General features: G+C 44.4%; 1 protein-coding gene across 9 annotated transcripts in view; it reads left to right on the forward strand.

Annotated features, from left to right (window-relative positions):
* The window catches only part of LOC139275034 (phospholipid scramblase 1-like), a 181,935-nt gene that overhangs the window by 18,260 nt on the left and 141,094 nt on the right, over positions 1-22,581 (forward strand). For 7 of the 9 annotated variants that reach the window (XM_070891929.1, XM_070891927.1, XM_070891928.1 and 4 more), the window contains one exon: positions 2,562-2,654. The gene's annotated coding sequence lies outside the window, so the exon portion shown is untranslated. Of the gene's footprint in view, positions 1-2,558; positions 2,655-22,581 lie in introns of all 9 variants that reach the window. The other 2 variants (XM_070891931.1, XM_070891936.1) reach the window with 1 other exon arrangement.

The following is a 22,581-nucleotide window of genomic DNA, read 5'->3' on the forward strand; positions in this document are numbered from 1 at the left end:
CCTTGTAATACACTTCTGACACTGATAAATATAATTATAAAAATCAAACCACCCAGAATTAATGTAGGCACATCACATGATTGTTTCTTCTTGTAAGAAAAAGTTTATTTCCTTCTACTGTGCCCAGCATGTTACAATTATTGAAAGCGGTGGAAACCATAATTACTGGATGCCTGTAATTAACCGCGGTTTATAAATCTGTATAAAACCTGTGATTGTGTAGTATATTCTTGTGCATGGGTTACTCCTGATTGGTTAGGACCAGTAGTCTGATTTTATAATTCTATATAATCTCTAGTACTCGTGCTTGGTCATCAAAAAGTATAAAAATTGATGCCATTAAGCAAGACTTTAGCTTTCCACCTCCCTATGGCTTTTAGAAAAATAATTTCAACTGGGAAAATAAAACCTGTTCAAACAAGCTTGAAATCTGTATGGGTCGAGTGTGGGTGCAACAGTGATGTCTTGCTGTAATTCTAAGAAAAACAAGTGTCTTTTACTGCACATGCATGAGGTGGGATGTTAAGTACAAAGATGCTCTTTGATTAGCTAAAGAATAGCATTCAAAAACTTTTTTAAAAAAAATGAAAAATGGTAAGCAGAATCTACTGTGATAATCAGTCTCTGCTTATTTGCTTTATATTTCATATTTTGTTGTGTTGATATATTTGTCAATTTTTTAGGGAAACATTTTGAAGCACACTAGTAAAGTAAACCAATTCTTAGTACCTTTTCCCTCACCTGCCGAACCCCTACCAAGGAAATGCTAATAAGTAAGCTAGAACTATTGTATTTTTGACACAATAGATCAGTTTTACCTTCATTAATAACCTCTTAAGGGATATTCTCTTTACAAGAACTTGTTTTTTTAAAAAAATCAATATCTTGCCTTATATATTTTGATTCTCCTTTATGAATCAAAATCTTCAAATTCTGAAATGATCTAATTATTTCCGTTAACCACTTTTCTTCTTCCAGAAACCTAGAGTATATATAAGGGCTACAAAAATACTTAATAATATGTCTGTTTTAATCTGGTGCCTAGGGGAGGCCAGGATACACAGTGTTGCATAATTATTTGTATCTTCAAAGCTTTTTATAAAAGTATTGCATCTATTCAGAATGAAAGAATGTTTTGGTATTAATATTTACATCCTCAAAGTCTTCCTCTGTTTCAGTCTACATGGCGACATATGTTTAATTTTTGTATTGAATCACTTGGGGCTAAAAAAAAGGCACTTAAAAAAAAAACTGAAGCAATTAGAATAGTGGCCTGGTAATGATGTCCGTGGATATTGGGGCCCTGTGTTCATGGAAGCCTGAATAATAAGAGTCATTGGAAGACAGCAATGCAAAAGCTCTGGTCCCTGAGGGAGGTTAGGCGAAGTTATTGAACTCCTTTCCAATGAGAGGTGATTTTAAGGGTAAGTTTATAAAGAAATTTTGGGAATTACTTGAGCTTTGATATTTATTACAAATTCAGTTTTGCCATAGATACCTTCTTTGGTACAGTGAAGTTGGTTGCTGCCATAAACAGCCTTAAGTGCTTTTGTGGGAATTGACTTGCTCTACCTATATCTACTTCTGCAATCATGTCACCTGGGATGTAACAAAATAGTGTCTCCTTGTGCCCTGAATTGGGTATTTGCATCTTTCGTATCATCGGTACTTCAATCTCTCCGAAGGTGAGCCAAGCAAACACTTGCTGAGATGCGATCAAATATAAATTGTTAAGCTGCCTTATTTCACAATAAGGAGAACATGCAGGACGGCCATTATGATCAGACTCGATTAATGCAATATGTACAACTTATCTTCACTGAATAATACAAAATGAGGGAGCACACCATGCTGACCCACATCTATGGGTTTTCTTACTTTAACTTAAACAAGATGGCTGGCTTTCAATGATGCTCCATAATTTCTAACCTCTTTGCTTCAGTGAAAGCCCTCAACACTTCTCTGAATAAAATTGACTGCCCTCATAGGTTTCCTATTTCAAAAGCCTGTCTCTCTCATTTCAAAAGCCTGTCCTCTCCTATTTCAAAAGCGCCTCTCCCATTTCAAAAGCAGATCTCTCTTCTATTTCAGAAGTCTCTCTCTGCCTATTTAGTTCTCTTTTTGTCATCTTCTCATTTGTTTTTCACACACACACAGGAATCAAAGGACTTCCCAACACAATGGGGTCATGTATTTCTTGATTTATATAGACAGTTTAACAATTGCTTATCGTTTAGACATGAGGGAAACAAAGTTTCATTTAGCATGTTAATCTTTCGTCTAGATGCTCTGTCATGCCCTGACTTGGGTCTAACTCCGATATGCAAGGTCAAAGTGCTTCATAAACATTCAAATAAACTCAACTCAAACCATACTTTCAGCTTAGAATGTTTTTAATTTAATGGAAATCGCTGAAAAAAAGTGATTTAAAAAAATTTTTTTTTTAGTTGTTTTGTAAATTTTCTGGTTGATTGTCATGGTGTACTCTGGACAATTGTAGTTCCACGGGACCAAATTGTGAAAATGACAAAACTGATGTGTCTCTCTCACATTGTCAGCAGGAGCTGAATTCTTCCAGACACTCAAGCCCTGGTGAAATTTCCAACTTTGGGACAGAAGCAAAACTCGAGCTTTAAACCCGAGAGAGAGAAAAGGTAAGCTGACCGGGAAACATCTGGTAGATATTTCAAACATGAAATGACTAATTTTATGGATAAGGTTTAGTGATTTTAGCTAAATGTGTAGTCACCTAAATGTGTGTTATGTATGTAATAACTCGCTAGATTGAATACTGTAAACTCACTCAGGTGCAAACCTGGCTCAACTTTATTTGGGCCCAAAGTGCCCACATTACATGATGGCTTGCTTTATATACCTGGCCCGCACACGTGCGTACAGCCCAATGACCTCCAACAGTGGCGCCCCCTGGTGGCTAGTAATCCCAAGCATACATGACCATGTGGCTGAAAGTCATTTAACAATCATTTAAGTTATTTAGTTCATTTTATGGTAGTTGCTGATTCAAGATTGCTGGGTTGAATTTGAAAAACTTGGGCTCTTTGGCCTAGAAATTGGGGAACGCTGGAAACCTGCCAGTAACATTGGCGGCCAAGGGTAACAATCGCTGCCCGAGAGAGCATTTGGTACTGCCTGCTCATTAACATCAGCTTGGCGGTGATTTTCTAGTGTAACGCGCTCTTTGCAGTGCAAATCTCAGAAGGAGGGCAAAGGTCGCCTCTGTCTCCCGCTTGCAGTGTAGGGGAGCAGGGAAGAAAGGAGTGACGAGAACAATTGCTGCACTTGTTCCAAAACATATTAGCTGCCATCCGATATTTGTCTTTTTTTATTGTTCGTTTATAAAATGAATGCAGATAAAAAGAGATCTTATCACAGATCATCTTCAGTTGGTGCAATGGAGTTCATCCATTGATTTACTGACCCACAAACACTGTAGGCCTCCTGGAAAGCTGCCAGAAAATGCAACCCCCTGCCCCCCCCTCCCCCCCATCCACTGATGGACAAAAAAATTAAAGTTGAAAGGAAGAAGCTTGGCAAAAGAAGCCTTTGAATTTCCAGCATCCATTCTCATAAGTCCTACCAGATTCCTCATGGTCGTTAACGCTGCTGAAAAAACTTTTAGCGGCAGCAAATACAAGTGTCATTTAGCGCAGGCGGAAATGCAAGCAAAATGGATGAGCTGGCATCAACTTGACGTTGCATGCCGATTGACATCCTGCTCTACCTCCTTAAAATACTCTCGCTGATAGCAGGCAATGGTAGTGCTGCCAACTTGTTGAAAATGGTGGCTGCCGTTGTTCTGTTGCTATTTAATGGTTGATGCAAACCACCCGAACTTGCTCATTGCCGATTAGTAGCTGTTCTTGCCCATCTAGTGAATAGAAATGTTTTCTTGAATTGGTTTGTATTGTCAATGGGATATTTCCAACAATCTAATTAACATGGTTAAATTAACAGCTAATGGCCAGTAATTTGTGGTCTGTGGCGACAACTTTAGCTTTCTCGATGTGTAATTGATTTGTAGCGCTGTCAATAGAAGTTTCCTAGCATAGAGCAGCAGTGATGTCATCAAGCTGTCGAAGCAGCCAATCATATTGAAGAATTCTCACAGACAACAAACCAGGAAATGAAAAGCACTAATTATCTGCACTTTAAAAAAAACGTTAGTGAAATAAAGATTGAGACATACACATGTGGTTAATAGGTAGGTAGGTACATAGGTGGAAGCTGACATATTATGACCAATCTTTAAAAGAAATACATATATTTAAACAAATCTAGTAATTTTTATCACCAATAGAGATATTTGACATTCCATAAATATAAAATTAGTTTTTCAGGAGCAGAACGGTAGTTTAGCAGTCAATATGCTGTTAAAACCCCAACCAGTTCCAGTAAGGCTTAACAATTAATGGGATGTTTAACAGTGACAGTGTGGAAAAGCTGATGTTTTCGTCAGTTCGACTGATTTCACTGATTGCCGGTTATGGGGATGTAGTCCACAGTACAGCCAGTGTCTGAGCAGTGAATGACTGACCGCAACTTCAGGATTTTTTAGCTGCGCAAGCACGAAATCATGAGGTTACAGTCAGTTTCAGAGGAGTAATGATGACTGACGCTGGCGATCGTTGACAGTTCGCAGTTATTAACCCCCGCAAAAAACCGAGCCAATGGTTATTTGTGGCAATAATCATTTTTCCTTTGCCCGTAAATGTGTGACACCTTTGTAGGTCTGAAGCTATGCAAGATTTAATTACATAAAAATTAAAAGGTATTGATAAATAAAAACAGATTAGTACTTCAGATTATTCCACGAAGACCTAGAGGACATAAATGGAAAATACTGAAAAGTAAACTTGGAATAGATTTTAAATTTTGGGGATTTTAGCTGTAAATAATTATGTTGGGCATAGGTTCTCAGACCACTTCTGTAGGTAAGCCCTTGGTCCTTATGGCCCAATATCTAACTAATTTGTAGAGAGCCCAGGCAGTGAATGGAAAATTCTCAGTGCTGTGTTTTGGCTTATTGGTTATAACATGTGCCCTCACATGGGCTGGAAATTTTACCTGTGAGGAAAATCGGGTGCAGGGGGGCTGTCTAGCAAGTCTGCCTCATGAACCTCTCAGCAGTGCGCTGAACACTTTGTCTTTAACTGAATTAGATCAATTGAGTTGGGCATGCAGATTCCCCAGCCAATTAAATGGACTGGTTTGGTGACATCATCAATGACTCACCTTAAGCTACATATTTACAGGGGTTTTCCACACACAACACTTGTAGGTTGTTGGAGGAGCATCACAGATGTGATTGGTGAGACTTTTGCTTTGAGGCTTAAGGGGGAAGCGTGGAGTCCCGACTTCCTCCTGGAAGTCCTGTTCCAGGGAATTCAAGCATGCAGGGACATCCTGTTTCCTGGTAACAGGCGCAAGAGACCATCCACTGAGACCAAGAGAGCACGGTTGGAGATCGTCCAGGAGTTCAGCAGCAGGGGTATAGTCAGCGGCTCCTGGATATAGTGCCGCAAAAGGTTCAATGAGCCTAAAAGGTCAGGAAAGGTGAGGTGCAATGACACATTCAACGACATCCTGATGTGCATGTCACTCCAACCCCATTACTCTGCTTTCTCGAGCCTACTCCTATACGTCAATTCTCACACCAACCTTTCAACCCCACCTGACTACTACTGACACTCAACCTCATTCTAATGCAACCACAGGAAGGAGTCCATTTGACAATGTCACGCCACTGCCACATAGTCACCCTCGACAGATGTAGCCCACCATCCATTACGTTCATTCTATCGCTCTCACTCAAAAGTTCTCTTCTACACTCTCTTCTCCTGCAAGGAGGGAAAGAACATCTGGGAGAGGGAGAGAATCAGAGAGGCCCTACAATTTACAGCACATGTCCTCCTCTGCTGGAGTCAGTGCTACAAATAAGTTGAGTTGCAGAGCTGATGGCAATGGGAGATGGAGAGAGGGGGACTTTACAGCAAAATAGTGACAGAATTAAATATCATACAGCCACATAGCATACAACAGTCACTCATGGTGACTTGATGTCAACCGCCAGTGAGATGTCATCAGGTACATAATGATAATGTTACATATTTTATCATAAGACTTCAAATTCATCTCTATACTCTCTCACAGCTGCATCAAATGCACCCCCCCCCCCTTCTCCCTGCACTGTCCAGCTGGAGGAGGAAGATGACTTCTCAGAGGAGGCTCCCCTCTCTGAGGGCGTACTGACACCAAACCCATGCACACCCAGCACCAGTGCAGATATGCGCACGTCAGTGGCTCCATCTAGACAGAGTAGTGTTGTCACCTTGTGTCTCTCACATAACAAATGAACAAGAGCTGATGGTGGAGACGGGGATAGCAGTGCAGAGTCCATGCCGGAGCTTCAAGCTCTGCTTAGCTGGACCTTGGGGGCTGTCGACAAAGAGATTGATCTTGGAGGAACAGCAACAACAGCTTGAGGCTCTGGCAGCTTTTCCAGCAGGGATGTGCGCAATTGTACAGAGCATGGAAGAGTTCATCTGCGAGATGAGCAGGACCATATCGTAGGCGATGACGACAGTATGCAGTTCCATGGAAAGGATGACCACCTGTATGGAGCAGCGAATGCAAAAGTCAAACAAGCACATGCTTGCTGTGAATAACACATTGCAGACTCTCATTGACCTCATCTCTAGGTGGGATATCAATATAGACTTGGGTGTTTATTGCCCCACTGATGTGCAGCAAGGTGCTGTCCAGCTCCTTGGTAGCAGGGAGATGAGGGTGGCCCATGAAAGGGTTGATGGTGAGAGGGCACATGGAAGTGGGGACTCTGCTGAAAGCGCTCTCGCTTCTCCCCCATTGCCTCCCCCTCAGTCAGAGTCCCACATGCTGCCTCGCATCTCGATGGCTGAGTCGGCCCCTTGTCTCTAAGCAGCCAGCCGGTAAGTCTGTTTGGCGGTGTGAAGAGCTGAGGGAGGGTGGACTGGCACAGCATGAAAGAGTTATGACAGCTCCCAGGGAATCTGGCACACATGTATGATCTTTTTATGGTTGCAGATGAGCTGCATATTGATGGAGTGGAAGCCTTTGCAGTTTACAAACACTCCTGGGTGATGTGGGATGTCTTGATGGCCACATGCATGCAGTCGATGATGCCTGCACCTGTGGGAAGCTGCAAAGTCGAGCGCCTGCTCAGTAACACTGGCTTCATCAGTGGCAAAGTTTACACAAGTGGCTGACTTATGAAACAGGGCATCGGCCTGGGTGATGTATTTGTGGGTGGCCGACTGTGAGATCCTGCAAATGTCTGCTGCAGATCCCTGGAAGGAGCCTGAGGTGAAGAAATTGAGGCCGCTGGTGACTTTGCGATACTAGTAAGGCACGTCCACCAGGTCCTCTGGGTTGCAGGTTTTGTTCCAGAAAGTTACTAATGTCTGTGATGACCTGACATGATAGCCTGAGCTGCCTGAAGCACTGTTGTTCACTGATGTCCAGGAAGCTTATGCCCTGCCTGTTTAACATAGAAACATAGAAAATAGGTGCAGGAGTAGGCCATCTGGCCCTTCGAGCCTGCACCACCATTCAATAAGATCATGGCTGATCATTCCTTCAGTACTCCATTCCTGCTTTCTCTCCATACCCTTTGATCCCTTTAGCTGCAAGGGTCATATCTAACTCCCTCTTGAATATATCCAATGAACTGGCATCAACAACACTCTGTGGTAGAGAATTCCACAGGTTCACCACTCTCTGGGTGAAGAAGTTCCTCCTCATCTCAGTCCTAAATGGCTTACCCCTTATTCTTAGACTGTGTCCCCTGGTTCTGGACTTCCCCAACATCGGGAACATTCTTCCTGCATCTAACCTGTCCAGTCCCGTCAGAATTTTATATGTTTCTATGAGTTCCCCTCTCATCCTTCTAAACTCCAGTGAATAAAGGCCCAGTCGATCCAGTCTCTCCTCATATGTATTCACTAGAGTTCAGAAGAATGAGAGAGGATCTCATAGAAACATTTAAAATTCTGACAGGTTTAGACAGGTTAGATGCAGGAAGAATGTTTCCAATGTTGGGGAAGTCCAGAGCCAGGGGTCACAGTCTAAGGATAAGGGGTAAACCATTTAGGACCGAGATGAGGAGAAACTTTTTCACCCAGAGAGTGGTGAACCTGTGGAATTCTCTACCACAGGAAGTTGTTGAGGCCAATTAACTAAATATATTCAAAAAGGAGTTAGATGTAGTCCTTACGACTAGGGGGATCAAGGGGTATGGCAAGAAAGCAGGAATGGGGTACTGAAGTTGCATGTTCAGCCATGAACTCATTGAATGGCGGTGCAGGCTCGAATGGCCTACTCCTGCACCTATTTTCTATGTTTCTATGTTTCTATGTCAGTCCTGCCATCCTAGGAATCAGTCTGGTGAACCTTTGCTGCACTAACTCAATAGCAAGAATGTCCTTCCTCAGATTAGGAGACCTAAATTGAACACAATATTCCAGGTGGGGCCTCACCAAGGCCCTGTACAACTGCAGTAAGACTTCCCTGCTCCTATACTCCAATCCCCTTGCTATGAAGGCCAACATACCATTTGCCTTCTTCACCGCCTGCTGTACTTGCATGCCAACCTTCAAAGACTGATGAACCATGAAACCCAGGTCTCGCTGCACCTCCCCTTTTCCTAATCTGCTGCCATTCAGATAATATTCTGCCTTCGTGTTTTTGCCCCCAAAGTGGATAACCTCACATTTATCCACATTATATTGCATCTGCCATGTATTTGCTCACTCGCCTAGCCTGTCCAAGTCACCCTGCAGCCTCTTGGCGTCCTTCTAACCGCTCACACCGCCACCCATCTGCAAACGTGGAGATATTACACTCCATTCCATCATCTAAATCATTACTGTATATTGTAAAGAGCTAGGGTCCCAGCACCGAGCCCTGTGGCACTCCACTAGTCACTGCCTGCCATTCTGAAAAGGACCCGTTTACCCCGACTCTCTGCTTCCTGTCTGCCAGCCAGTTCTCTATCCACGTCAATACATTGTCCCCAATACCATGTGCTTAGATTTTGCACACCAATCTCTTGTGTGGAACCTTGTCAAAAGCCTTTTGAAAGTCCCAATACACCACATCCACTGGTTCTCCCCTATCCACTCCACTCTACTAGTTACATCCTCAAAAAATTCCACAAGATTTGTCAAGCATGATTTCCCTTTCATAAATCCATGCTGACTTGGACCAATCCTATCACTGCTTTCCAAATGCGCTGCTATTTCATAATGATTGATTCCAACATTTTCCCCACTACTGATGTCAGGCTAACTAGTCTATAATTACCCGTTTTCTCTCTCCCTCCTTTTTTAAAAAGTGGTGTTCCCTCCAGTCCATAGTAACTGATCCAGAGTCGATCGACTGTTGGAAAATTATCACCAATGCATCCACTATTTCTAGGGCCACTTCCTTAAGTACTCTGGGATGTAGACTATCAGGCTCTGGGGATTTTTCGGCCTTCAATCCCGTCAATTTTCCGAACACAATTTCCCGCCTAATAAGGATATCCTTCAGTTCCTCCTTCTCACTAGACCTTCGGATCCCTAGTAGATCTGGAAGGTTATTTGCGTCTTCCTTTTTGAAGACAGAACCAAAGTATTTGTTCAACTGGTCTGCCATTTCTTTGTTCCCCATTATAAATTCACCTGAATCCGACTGCAAGGGACCTACGTTTGTCTTCACTAATCTTTTTCTCTTCACATATCTATAGAAGCTTTTGCAGTCATTTTTTTATGTTTCCGGCAAGCTTCCTCTCGTACTCTATTTTCCCCCTCCTAATTAAACCCTTTGTTCTCCTCTGCTGTATTCTAAATTTCTCCCAGTCCTCTGGCTTGCTACTTTTTCTGACTAATTTGTATATCTCTTCCTTGGATTTAACACTATCCTTAATTTTCCTTGTTAGCCACGGTTGAGCCACCTTCCCCGTTTTATTTTTACTCCAGACAGGGATGTACAATTGTTGAAGTTCGACCATATGATCTTTAAATGTTTGCCATTGCCTATCCACCGTCAACCCTTTAAGTATCATTTGCCTAGTCTAATCTAGCCAATTCGTGCCTCATACCATCAAAGTTACCTTTCCTTAAGTTCAGGACCCTCGTTTCTGAATTACTCTCCATCTTACTAAAGAATTCTACTATATTATGGTCACTCTTCCCCAAGGGGCCTCACACAACAAGATTGCTAATTAGTCCCTTCTCATTACACATCACCCAGTCTAGGATGGCCAGCTCTCTGGCTGGTTCCTCGACACATTGGTCTCGAAAACCATCCCTAATACACTCCAGAAAATCCTCCTCCACCGCATTGCTACCAGTTGGGTTAGCCCAATCAATATGTAGATTAAAGTCACCCATGATTACTGCTGCACCTTTATTGCACACATCCCTTATTTCTGGTTTGATGCTGTCCCCAACCTCACTACTACTATTTGATGGCCTGTACACAACACCCACTAGCGTTTTCTGCCCTTTGATATTCCGTAGCTCCACCCACACCGATTCCACATCATCCAAGCTAATGTCCTTCCTTACAATTGCATTAATTTCCTCTTTAACCAGCAATGCCACCTGCCTCCTTTTCCTTTCTGTCCATCCTTCATTAATGCTGAATACACTTGGATGTTGAGTTCCCAGCCTTGGTCACGCTGGAGCCATGTCTCCGTGATGCCAATCACGTCGTGTCCGTTAACTGCTATCTGCGCAGTTAATTCATCCACCTTATTCCGAATACTCCTCGCATTGAGGCACAGAGCCTTCAAGGTTTGTCTTTTTAAACACACTTTGACCCTTTTGAATTCTGCTGCAAAGTGGCCCTTTTTGTTTTTTGCCTTGGGTTTCTCTGCCCTCCACTTTTACTATTCTCCTTTCTATCTTTTGCTTCTGTCTCAATTTTATTCCCCTCTGTCTCTGCATAGGTTCCTACCCCCCTGCCATAATAGTTTAACTCCTACCAAACAGCACTAGCAAAGACTCCCCCTAGGACATTGGTTCTGGTCCTGCCCAGGTGCAGACCGTCCGGTTTGTACTGGTCCCACCTCCCCTAGGAATTTGAATCCCTCCCTTCTGCACCACTGCTCAAGCCATTTATTTATCTGAGCTGTCCTGCGATTCCTACTCTGACTAGCACGTGGCACTGATAGCAATCCTGAGATTACTACTTTTGAGGTTGTACTTTTTAATTTAACTCCTAGCTCCCTAAATTCGTCTCGGAAGACCTCATCCCATTTTTTACCTATATCGTTGGTATCTATATGCACCACGACAACTGGCTGTTCACCCTCCCTTTTCAGAATGTCCTGCACCCGCTCCGAGACATCCTTGACCCTTGCACCAGGGAGGCAACATACCATCCTGGAGTCTCGGTTGCGGCCGCAGAAACGCCTAGCTATTCCCCTTACAATTGAATCCCCTATCACTATTGCTCTCCCACTCTTTTTCCTGCCCTCCTGTGCAGCAGAGCCAGCCACGGTGTCATGAACCTGGCTGCTGCTGCTCTCCCCTGATGAGTCATCCCCCTCAACAGTACCCAAAGCGCTGTATCTGTTTTGCAGGGGGATGACCTCAGGGTACCCCTGCACTACCATCCTTGCACTGTTCTTCCTGTTGGTCTTCCATTCTCTATCTGGCTGTGGACCCTTTACCTCCGGTAAGACCAACTCACTAAATGTGCTATTCACATCATTCTCAGCATCATGCATACTCCAGAGTGAATCCACCCGCAGCTCCAGTTCCGCAACGCGGTCCGTCAGGAGCTGGAGGCGGATACACTTCCTGCACACGTAGTCGTCAGGGACACCGGAGGCGTCGCTGAGTTCCCACATGGTACAGGAGGAGCTTAACACATGTCCGAGCTGTCCTGCCATGACTTAACCCCTAGGTTTACTTAATTTGGCAACAGCAATGCTAAGGGTTACTTACTGATATAGTAAAGAAAAAGAAAAGCTACTCACCAATCACTTACCCCCTTGGCTGTGACATCACCTTTCGATTTCTTTCTACTTTTTTGACTTCTCTTCCCGCTGCAGCTGCACAAGCACGCCTCTCCGAACGATGCTGGGCCTTTATAGGCTGTTCCGCTGTCCTAGACTCCTGCTGCTCGCACTCCCGCCTCTCCAAACGACGCTGGGCCTTTATAGGTCGCTCTGCTGTACCTGGACTACCTTGTGATGGAGTATCGCCTGCAGCGCGGTGCACCCCTGTGCTGATCCCCTCTCTCCTGTGGACCCTCTCGGGTCGTTGAGGAGAAGGGTGGGGGGGTTGTGCTGGTGGTGGTGCTGCTGGTGGTGGTACTGCTGGTGTTGGTACTGGGACTCATCTTTGTCCGAATCTGAAGTCCAAGGTGAGACAGCATAAGCAGCACCCATGCTGATCTGATAGATGCCAGGTAAAGTGGAGATCAGACGCACAATTCTCCAATGTGGTGAATGTTGTGTATGGAGAAAGTGTGTGAGCTCAAAGTAAAGTGTGACCTTAGTCTTTTATTGCAGGACTCCAGAGTGCCTCTCCAACCTGTGAAGCCTTCTTAAATACCTGTGCTCCCAAGGGATTATGGGATCCCTTGGGACTCTGGGGAATGAGCCCTCTGGTGGCTGTACAGAGTAAATACAAGTCCACATATATAACAGTGAGAGTGGCTTCCGATGTTGTCAAAATCACCTACAAACTCCTGAAAGCAAAGTCTCTGCATAAAATGGGGCCAGCAAGAACCTTTCCCTTAGTCAAGGAAGTAGTGTAAAGTGTCGGTATCTATGTGCTTTTTCCAGTTGTCACTTAATGAACTTCACAGGCGAGCTTACCGAGATCCGTGAATCCCGTGCACAACCAGCTAAAGTTGAAACCCCACATTAAAAGCTATTGAGGGTCTCAATGAGCAGTTAACAATCTTAATGAGGTCTCCCACCTCTCCCAAGCGGGTCCATGATGGCTTCTAAACGAGCCCGAGTAAAGGTGAAAGTCAGTGGGATGAATGCGGGTTCCTGACGCGTTGAAAATGTCAGAACTTTTAACCACCGACCCGCTCTCAAATCTGCAATGTGAAAATTCTGGCCTTTATCTTCCTTAACTTTGACTTTGTGAGGGGATAGAATAAACACTAGGAGGTTGTTTTGGATATAACCAAACTGATACATTAACCAGTAAATGAATGTGAACAGAAACAATGATGCACTGTAGATTTACAGGAACTTTATGCTTAATTCTTCCGACTGAGAAGATGGAAAAATATGGAAGATGGAATGCTGTGCGAAGCTACATTGTGAACTAATTTTGATCTATAATGTTGCAAAACCCATCCTGTAACAGTACCACCCTGTTAGTTCAGGCTGGGCATCACTGATACCTCAGGTGGTCTGACTTTATTTATCCATGGGATGTGGGTATCACTGGCAAGGCCAGCATTAATTGCCCATGAGCAGGTGGTGATGAGCCACTGCAGTCCATGAGGTGAACAGAAGAATTAGGAGCAGAAGTAGGCCATACATCCCTTCAAGCCTGCGCCGCCATTCAATAAATCATGGCTGATCTTCTACTCAACTTCACCTTTCCACACTCCTCATATCCCTTGATTCCCTTAATATCCAAAAATATATCAATGACTTAGCTTCCACAGCCCTCTAGAATAGAGAATTCCAAAGATTCACAATGCTTTGAGCGAAGAAATTTCTTCTCGTCTCAGTCCTAAATGGCAATTCCCTAATTCTGAGCCTATGATCCCTAGTTCTAGGCTCCACAGCCAGAGGAAACATTCTTCTAACATCTACCCCGTCAAGCCCTGTAAGAATTTTATTTCATCACTTTTCATTCTTCTAAATAGTAGGGAATATAGGCCTAGTGTGCTCAATCTCTCCTCATGGGAATATTTCCCTCCCCCACCCACCCTCCATCCCAGGAATCAGTCTGACGAACTACAGTACTATTAGGGAGGGAGTTCTGGGATTTTGACCCAGCAATAATGATGGAACGACGATCTATTTCCAAGTCAAGATGGAGCGTGATTTGGAGGGGAACATGGAGGTGGTGGTGTTCCCATGCGCCTGCTGCCCTTATCCTTCTAGGTAGTAGAGATCAGGGGTTTGTGAGGTGCTGTTGAAAAAGCCTTGATTTGCTGCAGTGCATCATGTAGACAGTACACACTCCAGCCACAGTGCACTGATGGTGGATGGAGTGAATGTTTAAGGTGATCGATGGGGTGCCAATCAAGCTGCTGCTTTGTCCTGGATGGTGTCGAGCTTCTTGAGTGTTGGAGCTGCACTCACCCAGGTGAGTGGACAGTATTCTATCACACTCCTGACTTGTGCCTTGTAGATGGTAGAAAGGCTTTGGCGAGTCGTGAGGTGAGTCGCTCGCCGTGGAGTACCCAGCCTCTGACCTGCTCTTGTAACTACAGTATTTATGTGCACTGCCTTTAAAGTATGGTTGGTCTTTTGAGCTTTTGCCAGCTCTGTCTAGACCATCTAAATTGGCTGGTCGATTGTCTTTCGAGAGGCATTGTATGGGAAGTCCTTGGCTCCTTAAGATCTTGTATTTGGAATGCTGTTTCCCTATTGTTTGATTTCCCTCCCCCCACCCCCTTAGAATTTGGTGTCATCTGCAAATTTAATATTCCTGCCCCAGCTCAGTCATCTATTAAATGGCTACAGTACACATTCCTGTGGCATTCTGCTATTGACACCATGTCACGTCAATACCACTCCATTACCAACACCTTCCTTTCTTGAAATTAGCCAATTTTCAATCCCTCTCCGAAGCTTCCCTGCTTTTTATGTGGGTGAATTTTCTCACTGTTTCTGACACACGTACTGTGCTGGAATTACATAGAATTGATTTTCATTCAGGAAATTCGGGTGGGGGCAATTTCTGCTGCTTGTGCATGTATAAATCGCTTCTCGTGAGGTACCTTGATTTTTATGGCCCTTCCTAAAATATGCCTTTAAGCCTCTGCCATGCCCATTTGCATACCAGTGCCTTTCAGCCAGTAGGGGCTGTGCCCCTATTGCACTCTGGGTAACTTGTACCCAAATAAGAGGAGCAGCAATTCCTCCCCGCCCCCCCCCCCCCCCCCCCCCGTCACCTGATCCAAGTGGAAGTGAAGAGCTTTGAATGTGTCCCTGAACTTTGCTTATGGAATACTGGGTTCCGGAAACACTTGTTCATCCTTTTATAAATTGTCATTTGTGCTTTGCATATACTAAGATCTGCATTTTATTTGATTGACTGCCACTGCCTCACCCCATCTGAACATTTTTGGACCCCTGATTCCAGGGGATGGGTGGGGAGGGCGGGGGAGAGAAAGGGGAAACGAGGTTGAGGAGAACTATAATGAGAGCCAGATGTGTCGTCGAGCAAGCAATAGGCATGTTGAAGATGCTAAAGACAACATTGGAGCTGCAGGAGGATCAAGGCACCGAGCGCACAGCCTCTTCGGAAAAGGAGGAATTGTTGGAAGAGGAGGAACCTGAGAGGGTGATGGCATCAGCAGCTGGGCACGTTGCTTCTGAGAGGCCCGATGGCCTCATCATGGCCTGATTTACTTTACTTGCTCCAATGCACCCATATAGCTGGCACATGCTGTACTAAGTTCCATCACTCCCCATGCCCCACCCCCACTCCCAACAGCACCATAAAGCAGCCTTACAATGACCAAGCCATTCCTCTCAGCCAAATCCCCATAACTCAAGGATAACTGATGTCTCACCATTCACTCCAAGTGACAAGGCCACTTCTCAGGTCGCAGGCAAAAATGGACAAGACCAGAAAGTAGTGCAAACAAATACATTTATGTGCATCATAAATATATCTGAAAGTTAACATTTTTCATACACCCATGTGCATACTCTTGTGCATCTAGGAATGTGTTTTTTTTTTCTTTTCCAAGTGCTTCTACGAGGTGCAACCCCCGTGACTTCAGCAAAGGTAGAGGAAGCCTGTTCACTTCCCTGCTGGGATTGCTTCAACACTTTTGGCAGATGTCCTCTGGATTTTAGGGCCTGTGAGGTTCCCAACAAAGACTGCTCCTCCTGCGACTGTCCAGGGGCAGACGCGGCCAAGGTCATGATGAGGCAATCAGGACTTGAGGAAGCCTATGGGGCTATGACCGATTGGGAGTCAATGGGGGAGAAATATGAGCACTTTGAGGAGAGGCCCCACTTCCATGTCCCCTTTCAACATTGTCCCTCTCATGGGCCAACCACACTTCCCTGCTAGCAAGGAGCTGGAGAGCACCTTGCTGCACATCAGTGAGGCGATGAAGGCTCGACGTCTACGTTTATATCTGTCCTTGAGATGGGTTCAATGAGCATCTACCATCTGTTGTCCACAGCAAGCATGTTCTTATGTGACTGGCACATTTGCTGCTCCATGCAGGTGGCCATATTTTCCATGGAAGAGCATATCGTCTTCATCACCTGCGACATGGTGCTGCTCATGTTGGAGATGGACTCCTCCATTCTTTGCACACATCGCAGCTGAAAAAGATGTCAGAGCTTCATGCAATTGTTGCTGCCCCTCCAAGATCACCTTCCTTCTTGATGGGCCCCCGAGGTTCTGCATGCAGCTCAGCTTGGAGCACCTTGCACCCTCTAGCGAGGAGTCTCCACTGCTGTCCCTGCCAACACTGTCTGCTCTTGCTCAATTGTGATGTGACAACACTATCTGCCAGAGGACCCATCGAAATGTGCGTATCTGCGCTGGAGCTGGGTGCACTTGGGTGTGCTGATGGTGCACCCTCAGAGGCTGCAGCTTCCTCTGAGAGGCCATCTTCCTACTGCAGCTGGCCGGTGGGGGGCGGGGGGTATTTGATGGTCCTGTGGGAGAGTAAAGAGATGAATTAGAAGTGCTTTAATAAGAATGGGTAACATGCACACAATGACATTTCACAGGATGTTGACATCATTCACCATATAAGTGACTGTTGTATGCCATGTGGCTGTAAGAGATTTAATTCTGTCACCAGGTTGCTGGGAAGTCCCCTTCTCTCCATCTCCCAGCAGTTCTGAAACTCCAGGGATCTCAAGGGCCTCATCCTCTCTACTGGAGTCAATTGACTGAAGACTGGAGGGCATCCCTTCGGTTCTCTGCCTCTCCCTATTGTTGGCTCTCTTCTCCTCCTACAAGGAGGGAAAGAAGAGAATTTCAAGTGAGAGTGATGAAAGGAGTGTAAGGAATGAATGGGCTACATCTGCAGAGGGTAACTATAATGGAGTGGCATGACATTGCCAAATTGCCTCCTTCTGTGGTGTTACTTGCTATGATTGCCTGACGATGAGGTTGAGTGTCAGTGGTGGATAGCCAGATGGGGATGTGAGTCGGAAAATAGACGGAGAGGGATGGGTGGACCTATGCATTGGAGCAAGTTGAGTAAATCTGGTCATGATGTGCAGGAGTAAGCTTGGGAAGGCAGAGTGATGGGGTTGTGCTGATGGGCACATCAGATGTAGGGGAGTGTGGCATTGTGCTCACCTTTTCTGGCCTCATGAGATCACTGAATCTTTTCTGGCACTGGATCCACATCCTCCTGACCACATCCCTGCTACTGACCTCCTCTGCGATCTCCAACCATTCCCTTTTTGTATCTTTGGGTGGTCTTTTGCATCAATTGCCAGGAAGAGGAGCTCTCTGCATGCTCTTATTGCCAGCACCAGAACTTCCAGGGAGGCATTGGTGAATTTTGGGGCTGTCCACTACCTTTGTGTTTCCATGACCCACAGAATTGTCAGTTATTCAGCTATTTAGAGCTCTGGAAATCACCTTCACCACTCCTACAGCAACAAAATGAAATATGTGCAAGACTTTTAATTGGGGCCCTTGAATTAAACTCTCACTGCAGAACACGCTGTTCACACCTTTTGGGTTCCCGACACGCTAGGCGGCCCGCATGCATACAACCCAACTCCAAGGTAAAGATTACGGCCATTGAGTTAGAATGCACAAGTGCTCAATACATATGTACTTGGGTCTATGCAATGTGCAGCCTACCCTGCCCCTCCAACAAACATTTTGAATAAGATTAGGGAACCAATTATTACCTAGAAGGTGGACTTTAAAGTCTTACCCTAATTAAAAAAGGAGTTAATTTTACCACAATTAAAACATGTCTGTGGGAACACAAATCACAAAAACTTGGTACACTTTCAAGCTAGTTAGCAACTAGAGTGGGGTTGGAGTGGCAGCAATTAGCTGATTTTTGAGAGCTTTCACAACAATGAAAACACAAGTAAAGAAATCCTAGCCAATGGTACAAATGACTCCAAATAAAAGATTTGGATAGTTTTTAAGTTTGTGACAATAGCTCCATAACATTATCCTTCCCCACGCCCCCTCCCCCGGGCTCTGAAATAGCAAGCTGACATTTTAACCAGCTATCTTACCTTAACTTATACTTCTTATAACCCAAATTATGTTTATCCATAATTTATGTTTATCCAGGGCTCTTAGCTTAAATTAAAAATGAACTAATTTTATCAACCTTGGTCCAAATTTTAAAAAAATCAAATTTTGTTCCAGTTTACACATGAGTATACAAAATGAATGAAGAAAATCTATTCCATCAAGCCTGCCCACTCTGATATAGTGCAGCCACGTCCATCATTGATCCACCTCTTCATGCAAAATATCTGAGGTTAATTTAGGAAAAAGTCTGGGGAATTTCTCTACAACTCCCTAAAGAAATCAAGTAAAAAAAATCAAGCAGACCACAGTAACCTATAATCCTTCTAAGCCTAACTAACCCATAATTTACCTTCTATAAATGGAAACATTCATCAAGATTTTGATTCTAAGAAGTTAAGTGAGCTCATCTTGGCCTTTCATTGACTGTATTCACAAGAGAAATACTTAAATCACACAGCAGATGTATTTCACTCTTGTATTCATTAAAGTTTCCAATTCAAATGTGTCCATTTTTAGTTTGCACCATTTGTTTTGCTTTCTAACTTTTTTTCACTCCTCCCTTCCTCTCTATTCCTGAAAGTGTTGACTCACTGCTGGGGTGGGTACCTTGGTACCTTGTGCAAATGACCATTATTCATGTGTGCCTTGATAGCAAGGTTTGGTCGGCTATTCAACTGAGAGGCATTGTGGTCAAGCTAGAACTTATCTTCACCCTCTGTCCAAACACTCGCACTTCTGGTCAGAATTGTCTGTTACTGAGGGCGAGTGTAGCTTCTGTATTGGCTTAGAGAACTGGGGCTTTTTATTTTAAACTAATATTTTGAAGAGATTTGATTGAGGTCTTTAAAACAATGACCAAATTAGAATTGGTCTATTATAGATGGGCTTTTGAGCTCAATAGGTTAGGGAGCAGCAAGGAACAGAAAATATGTAAGAATAGAACTAGGTTAACTGTAAAGAGTTAAGTACTTAATTGGCTGTCATGTATCTGAGATGTCCTGATTTGTGAAAGGCGCTATATAAATGCAAGTTAATTCTTTACTTTTTGCAGAGAGATGTCGACCTCTGGCATAAGTTGCCGGTAACACATAGGGAGTGTAACTTTGTTGCAAGCATTCAAAAGGGAGCTGGTTGAATTCCTGAGTGTGCTTAACATAAGTGCATATAGAAAGTAGGTGGGGTATTGGCCAATGTGTTTCCCAGTCACTGTAGTCCCCTGGAACTTGTTCGATCATCTTTAGGGTCAGAGAGGAATTTTCCAGGATATTTTCCTAAACTAGCCTAGATTTTTCTCTTTTTTTTTTTCTCCCAGGAGATTGTGTTGCTAGTGGTGGGGTGGCACAAGTGACATCATGACTGTATGGAGCAGGTTTCATGGGCCAGCTAGTCTTTTCCTGTCCTTCATTTGGTGATGTTCTCTAATGACTGAGAATAACTGACTTGACGCAGATCAAACCCAGTAACTCCCTGGTGTGTAGGGCTCAGCCACAAATCTAATGAACTATCGGCCTTCTAAATCTTGTGATATTTTGCTATTAATAGCTATTTATTTCACGTGGTCTGAGGGAAATTAACTCCCATCTCCATACTCAAAGAAATGCAGATGCGGAAATCTGAAATAAAAACACAGAATGCTAGAATTACTCGGCAGATCAGGCAGCATCTGTAGAGAGAGAGAGAAAAACAGAGTTGATGTTGCAGGTCGATGACCTTTCATCAGAACTGGAAGAAGTTGGAGATATATAAGCAAGTACAGAGCCAGGGAAAACGGTGGTGGTCGGGGGTGGCGGCAGAGTTGAGAAAAGAACAAAAGGGAAGGTCGGTGATAGGGTGGGAGACAGGATTGTTTAAATGTCAAAAGGGATGAGGCTGGAAGGCAAAAAAAGAAGCAAAAACAAAAGATGATTCAGAGGAGGTATAAATGGGAACAGCAAAACCATTACCAGCACCTGCTGTTTGAGAAATGATAGGTTATGATTATGATCTGAACTTCTATGTTGAGTCTGGAAGGCTGTAAAGTGCATAATCAAAAGATGAGATGCTGTTCCTCGAGCTATTGTTGAGCATCATTGGAACAGTGCAGGAGGTTGGAGTGGGATGGAGAATTAAAATGACGGGCGATCGAACGTGCAGGGCCATGCTTGCAGACTGAAGGGATGTGTTCAGCAAGGTAATCTCCAATGTAGAGGGAACTGCATCGTGAGCAGTGAATACAGTATAAGTTATGAGACTACAAGTAAATCACTATATCACATGGAAGGAGTGTTTGGGGACCTGAATAGTGGGAAGCGAGGAGGTGCAGGTGTTGCATCTCCTGTGCTTGCATGGGAAAGTGTCTTCGGGAGGGAGTACTGCGGGTGATTGAAGAGTGGATCAGGATGTCACAGAGCAAATGGTCCTATCTGAATACTGAAGAGGGAGGGGAGGGAAGTTGTGTTTATTGGGGGCATCGCGCTGGAGCTGTCAGAAATTGCGAAGGATGATCTGTTGAATGTGGAGGGTGAAGACAAAGGGAACCCTGTCATGGTTCTAGGAAGAAGAGATGAGAGTTGTCTTAGCAGGGGACAGCATCATTAGGGAGATAGATACAATTCTCTGCAGCTGTGAGTGAGAGTCCCGAAGGCTGTTGCCTGCCTGCTGCCAGGGTTAAGGAAACAGAGATTAGGTGCATGAGCAGGCCATTCGGCCCTTCAAGTTTGCACCGCTATTCAATACGATCATGGCTGATCATTCAACCTCAGTACCCTTTTCCTGCTTTCTCTCCATACCCCTTGATCCCTTTGGCCGTAAGGGCCATATCGAACTCCCTTTTGAATATATCTAACGAACTGGCCTCAACAAATTTCTGCGGTAGAGAATTCCACAGGTTAACCACTCTGAGTGAAGAAGTTTCTTCTCATCTCAGTCCGAAATGGCTTACCCCTTATTCTTAGACCGTGACCTCTGGTTCTGGAACTCCCCAGCAATGGGAGCATTCTTCCTGCCTCGAACCTGTCCAATCCCGTCAGAATTTTATATGTTTCTATGAGATCCCCTCTCATTCATCTAAACTCCAGTGGATACAAGCCCAGTCGATCCAGTCGCTCCTCGTATGTCAGCCCTGCCTTCCCGGGATTCAATCTGGTGAACCTTCGCTGCACTCCATCAATAGCAAGAATGTCCTTCCTCAGATTAGGAGACCAAAACTGAACACACTATTCTAGCTGTGGCCTCACCAAGGCTCTGTGCAACTGCAGTAAGACTTCCCTGCTCCTATACTCAAATCCTCTAGCTATGAAGGCCAACATGCCATTTACCGCCTTCACTGCCTGCTGTACCTGCATACCAACCTTCAATGACTGATGTACCATGACAGCCAGGTCTCGTTTCACCTCCCCTTTTCCTGATCTGTTACCATTCAGACAATCTGTCTTCCTGTTTTTGCCACCAAAGTGGATAACCTCACATTTATCCACATTATACTGCATCTGCCATGCATTTGCCCACTCACCTAACCTGTCCAAGTCACCCTGCAGCCTCTTTGAATCCTCCTCACAGCTCACTCTGCCACCCAGCTTAGTGTCATCTGCAAACTTGGAGATATTACACTCAATTGCTTCATCTAAATCATTGATGTATATTGGAAATAGCTGGGGTCCCAGCACTGAGCCCTGCGGCACCCCTCTGGTCACTGCCTGCCATTCTGAAAAGGACCTATTTATTCCGACTCTCTGCTTCCTGTCTGCCAACCAGTTTTCTATCCACATCAATGCATTACCCCCACGACCATGTGCTTTAATTTTGCACACTAATCTCTTTTGTGTGGGACCTTGTCAAAAGCCTTTTGAAAGTCTAAATGCACCACATCCATTGGCTCCCCCTTATCCACTCTACTAGTTACATCCTCAAAAAAATTCTAGAAGATTTGTCAAGCATGATTTCCCTTTCATAATTCCATGCTGACTTGGACCGATCCTGTCACTGCTTTCCAAATGCGCTGCTATTACATCTTTACGAATTAATTCCAGCATTTTCCCCACTACTGATGTCAGGCTAACCGATCTATAATTACCTCTTTTCTCTCCCTCCTTTTTTTTAAAAAGTGGTGGTACATTAGCTACCGTCCAGCCCATAGGAACTA

Source organism: Pristiophorus japonicus, chromosome 10 (assembly GCF_044704955.1).
Source record: "Pristiophorus japonicus isolate sPriJap1 chromosome 10, sPriJap1.hap1, whole genome shotgun sequence".
In the NCBI taxonomy this organism is placed as follows: domain Eukaryota; kingdom Metazoa; phylum Chordata; class Chondrichthyes; family Pristiophoridae; genus Pristiophorus; species Pristiophorus japonicus.